Below are 5,628 nucleotides of genomic sequence, written 5' to 3'. Positions count from 1 at the left end.
CTTCATCCATACCGTAGGGTCTTTGAGGTTGGCGCGGTGCGCTCAACCCGGGGAGTCGACCCAACGAAGCATACACCTCCCCTATATAAGCTATTTGTCCGATTCCCACACCTGTGTAGTTTGCACCTCCGATCAAGACATCGACCCCAACTTCCGAACTCGCCTCCAACGACCGAACCAGCGCCTTGGTGCGCACCTTGCAACGCACAGTGCCAACATTCGCCTTCCTGCACGTGGCAGGTCATCGGACCCAAATTCCGACCTCGCGAGTATGCCTACATATCGAATCGGTCATCGGACCCAACTTCCGACTTCATCCATACCGTAGGGTCTTTGAGGTTGGCGCGGTGCGCTCAACCCGGGGAGTCGACCCAACGAAGCATACACCTCCCCTATATAAGCTATTTGTCCGATTCCCACACCTGTGTAGCTTGCACCTCCGATCAGGACATCGACCCCAACTTCCGAACTCGACTAAAAAGACCGCACCAGCGCCTTGGTGTGCACCTTGCAACGCACAGTGTCAACATTCGCCTTCCTGCACATGGCAGGTCATCGGACCCAAATTCCGACCTCATGAGCATACCTACTAATCGAATCGGTCATCGGACCCAACTTCCGACTTCATCCATACCGTAGGGTCTTTGAGGTTGGCGCGGTGCGCTCAACCTGGGGAGTCGACCCATCGAAGCATACACCTCCCCTATATAAGCTATTTGTCCGATTCCGACACCTGTGTAGTTTGCACCTCCGCTCAGGACATCGACCCCAACTTCCGAACTCGCCTGCAACGACCGAACCAGCGCCTTGGTGCGCACCAAAAGTGCGCACTTTTGGAGGGCACTTTTCTGCGCTCCAAAGGTGCGCACTTTTGGAGGGCACTTTTTGGAGGGCACTTTTCTGCGCTCCAAAGGTGCGCACTTTTGGAGGGCACTTTTTGGAGGGCACTTTTCTGCGCTCCAAAGGTGCGCACTTTTGGAGGGCACTTTTTGGAGGGCACTTTTCTGCGCTCCAAAGGTGCGCACTTTTGGAGGGCACTTTTTGGAGGGCACTTTTCTGCGCTCCAAAGGTGCGCACTTTTGGAGGGCACTTTTTGGAGGGCACTTTTCTGCGCTCCAAAGGTGCGCACTTTTGGAGGGCACTTTTTGGAGGGCACTTTTCTGCGCTCCAAAGGTGCGCACTTTTGGAGGGCACTTTTTGGAGGGCACTTTTCTGCGCTCCAAAGGTGCGCACTTTTGGAGGGCACTTTTTGGAGGGCACTTTTCTGCGCTCCAAAGGTGCGCACTTTTGGAGGGCACTTTTTGGAGGGCACTTTTCTGCGCTCCAAAGGTGCGCACTTTTGGAGGGCACTTTTTGGAGGGCACTTTTCTGCGCTCCAAAGGTGCGCACTTTTGGAGGGCACTTTTGTGCACTCCAAAGGTGCGCACTTTTGGAGGGCACTTTTCCTGTGCTCCAAAGGTGCACACCTAGGTGAGCACCTTCGACCACACCTTGTAGCACACCAAACTCTGACTTTCGACTTCATCCGCAATGCAGGGTCTTTGAGGTTGGCGCAATGCGCACAACCAGGGGAGTCGACCCATCAAACCCAACACCTCCCCTATATAAGCTATTTGTCTGATTCTCATACATGCGTAGCCTGCAGGAGCAATTAGGACATCGACCCCAACTTTCGGCTTCTAAACGAAAACAAGGTCTTTGAGGTTGGTGTAATGCGAACAACTAGGGGAGTCAACCCATCAAACCCAACACCTCCCCTATATAAGCTATTTGTCTGATTCTCATACATGTGTAGTCTACAGGAGCAATTAGGACATCGACCCCAACTTTTGACTTCTTAACGAAAACAAGGTCTTTGAGGTTGACGTAATGCGCACAACCAGGGGAGTCGACCCATCAAACCCAACACCTCCCCTATATAAGCTATTTGTCCGATTCTCATACATGTGTAGCCTGCAGGAGCCATTAGGACATTGACCCCAACTTTTGACTTCTTAACGAAAACAAGGTCTTTGAGGTTGGCGTAATGCGCACAACCAAGGGAGTTGACCCATCAAACCCAACACCTCCCCTATATAAGCTATTTGTCTGATTCTCATACATGTGTAGCCTGCAACAACGATTAGGACATCCACCCCAACTTCTGAATTCGTCTGCGTTGACCGCACCAAAGGTGCACGCCTTGGTGCTCACCAAAATCCGACTTCCGACTTCTTCTGCTATGCGGGGTCTTTGAGGTTGGCGCAGTGCGCACAACCAGGGGAGTCAACCCACCGAATGCAACACCTCCCCTATATAAGCTATTTGTCTGATTCTCATACATGCGTAGACTGCAGCAATGATTAGGACATCCACCCCAACTTTTGACTTCTTAAACAAGACAGGGTCTTTGAAGTTGGTGCAGTGCACACAACCAGGGGAGTCGACCCATCAAACGCAACACCTCCCCTATATAAAGCTATTTGTCCGATTCTCATACGTGTAGTCTGCAGCAGCGATTAGGACATCGACCCCAACTTCCGAATTCGTTTGCATTGACCGCACCAAAGGTGCACGCCTTGGTGTGCACCCTGGAGTGCACTTTGGTGCTCACCTCGGTGCACACTTTGGTGTGCACCTCGGTGTGCACCAAAGGTGCGCACCTTGGAGCGCACCAAAGGTGTACACTTTGGAGCGCACCACATAGGGTCTTTGAGAGGTTGGCGCAGTGCGCACACCAAGGTGGGTGTTGAGGTGCGTGCCGAGGTGGGTGGGTGCTAGGGTGCGCTCCATGGTGGGTGCCAGGGTGGGTGCGTGCTAGGGTGGATTCCAAAGAGGGTCATAGGGTGGGTGCCAAGGTGGGTTGGTGATATAGTGGGTTCAAAGGTGGGTACTAGGGTGGGTTCCAAGGTGGGTCACAAGTTGGGTGCCAGGATGCGTGGGTGTTAGGTTGGGTGCCAAGGTGGGCTCCTGCGTGGGTGGGTGCTAGGGTGGGTTTCAAGGTGGACGCGAGGGCGGGTGCCAAGGTGGGTAACAAGTTGGGTGTTAGGATGGGTGAGTGCTAGAGTGGGTGCCAAGGTGGGTGGGTGCTAAGGTGGATGCCAAGGTGGTTCACAGGGTGGGTGGGTTCTAGGGTGAGTTCCAAGGTGGGTCACAGGTTCAGTGCTAGGGTGGGTGTCAAGGCGGGTGTCGAGGTGCCTGGGTGCTAGGGTGTGGATGCCAATGTGGGTCATAGGGTGGGTACTAGGGTGGGCTGCAATGTGGGTGCCAAGGTGGGTAACATGCTCGGTGGGTTCTAAATTGGGTGCCAGGGTGGGTGTGCACCCACCTTGCCCGAGGTGGGTGCCAAGGTGCCAGTGTGGGTGGGTGCTAAGGTGGATGCCAAGGTGGGTGAGAAGGTGGGTGATAGGTTGAGTGGTAGGATGGGTGGGTGCCAAGATGGGTCACAGGGTGGGTGCAAGGGTGGGTAGGTGCTAGGGTTGGTGTCAGGGTGGGTGGGTGCTAGGTTGGGTTCCAAGGTGGGTGCGAGGGTGAGTGTTAAGGTGGGTCACAGGTTAGGTGCTAGGATGGGTGAGTGCTAGGGTGCAAAGGTGCCAGGGTGGGTGCTAGGATGGGTCGATGCTAGGGTGAGTGGCAAGGTGGGTCCACAAGTGTCAAGGTGGGTGCCGAGGTGGGTGCCAAGTCGGCGACTGCTATGGTGGATGCCAAGGTGGGTCACGGGGTGGGTGCCAAGTTGCTAGGTTGGGTTCCAAGGTGGGTGCCAACGTGGGTGCTAGGGTGCGTGGGTTAAAGGGTGTGTCACAACGTGGGTGCCAGGATGGGTGCGCACCCACACTGGCCAAGACGGGTGCGGGTGCAAGGTTGGGTTCCAAGCCCGGTCACAGGCTGGGTGCTAGGATGGGTGGGTGCCAAGGTGGGCACCAGGGTGGGTGCACCCACCCTGGCCAAGGTGGGTCACGGGGTGGGTCCTAGGGTGGGTAACGGGGTGGGTACTAAGGTGCGTGCCAAGGTGGGTCATAGGGTGGGTGCCAAGGTGGGCACCAGGGTGGGTGTGCACCAACCCTAGCCAGGGTAGGTCACGGGGTGGTTGTCGGGGTGGGCGTCAAGGAGCCAAGGTGGGTGGCAAGTAGCCAAGTTGCGTGCCAAGGTGGGTGTCGGGGTGGGTGCCAAGGATCCAAGGTGGGTGCCAAGGAACCAAGGTGGGTGTCTGGGTGGGTGCCGAGGTGGGAGCCAGGGTGGGTCCCAAGGTGAGTGCAAAGGTGGGTGCCAGGGTCAAGGTGAGTGCCAATGTGGGTTCCAAGGTGCCAGGGTCAGGGTGAGTGCCAATGTGGGTTCAAAGGTGCTAAGTTGGGTGCGAGGTTGGGTGCGAGGGTGGGTGGGTGCCAAGGTGTGCTAGGTGGAAGCCCGGGTGGGTCGGCATCCCATGGGTGTCGAGTTGGGTGCCTGATGGGTGCTTCTTGTCAAGTTTTAGTCGTCGGGACTCATTTCGAGCCTTAGAGGTCGTTTCTTGTCCGGTTGCCCTGTCTTCGACCTGGGAACCCAATTTTGGTCCTCGGGTCCCATTTTTTTTTGTCTCGCATCCCACTTTTGGCCTGTGGCCTTTTCGGGGTCGATTCTCGTTTTGGGCATCAGAGCATGTTTCTTCTCCTAAAACCCAATATTTGTTTATTAAGTCTCGGAACACATTTTTGTTCTCGTGGACCCATCATGGGTCTTGGAACGCATTTGTGGTCCTTGGGTCCCATTTTGCATCCCGAAACTTGTGTTTTGGTGCTTGATCCCTATTTTGGGTGCCCACCTTGCACCAAGTGCGCACCCGGGGCAAACCGAGCGCCTTGGTGCACCGGGGCAAGATCGAGCGTGCACCCGAGGCGCCCCGAACATGCACCAAGGTGCACTCGGCCCACATGTGAGCGCAGGTCGTTGCGCCCGAGGTGGTGTGTGGGCACCGCGTTGCAGACGGGACACTGCACGCACACGACGCCCCCTCCAGGTGCACGCACGTAGGCCGGGCCGGGTGCACACCCGACGCCCTAGCAAGGTGCGCGCACCCGGGCAGGGCTCACACTTGGCGAACGGGGCGCACTTCGCGAGGGAGGGTGTGCACCTCGACGGGGGTGGGTGGCCGGGGTGGATTCGCACGTGGGTCGCGGTTTGCTAAGTACACACTGCGACAAGCTCATAACGGGTGCGATCATACCAGCATTAGTGCACCGGATCCCATCAGAACTCCGCAGTTAAGCGCGCTTGGGCCGGAGTAGTACTGGGATGGGTGACCTCCCGGGAAGTCCCGGTGTTGCACCCTTTTTTAGTTTTTCGCCGGGCGTCGCAATGCTATTTGAATAAACCTTTTGCCCGTTTGCGTTCTCGTCGGGGCCGGGCCGGGCCGGGGTGCGCTGCCCGCACTACCGCGCGCGCGGGGGCGACACCGAGCGCGCACCCGAGGCACCCCGAGCACACAGGCCACGGTGCAACCCGGGCGTTGTGCGCGCACCCCGGTGCGCCCGAGGTGCTGCGCGCGCACCCAGGTGAAATCGGTGTGCACCTCGGCCAGTGCGCGCTCGGTCGAGTCGCGCACGTTGGCCAAGGTGCACGGTGATGTTTCTTACTCTAAGGTTCCGCACCAGACGCCCGGGACAGGTGAGCGAA

The 5,628-nt window shown here is 57.3% G+C and overlaps 1 non-coding gene across 1 annotated transcript; it reads left to right on the top strand.

The window, feature by feature from the left end:
- Positions 1-5,165: 5,165 nt before the first annotated feature.
- On the top strand, positions 5,166-5,284 carry LOC131870472 (5S ribosomal RNA). Its single transcript, XR_009368781.1, has one exon. It is a non-coding gene; the product is annotated as a 5S ribosomal RNA (ribosomal RNA).
- Positions 5,285-5,628: the final 344 nt, after the last annotated feature.

The sequence above is a fragment of the Cryptomeria japonica genome, unplaced genomic scaffold (assembly GCF_030272615.1).
Source record: "Cryptomeria japonica unplaced genomic scaffold, Sugi_1.0 HiC_scaffold_331, whole genome shotgun sequence".
In the NCBI taxonomy this organism is placed as follows: domain Eukaryota; kingdom Viridiplantae; phylum Streptophyta; class Pinopsida; order Cupressales; family Cupressaceae; genus Cryptomeria; species Cryptomeria japonica.
This window is presented reverse-complemented; position numbering and strand designations above follow the sequence as displayed.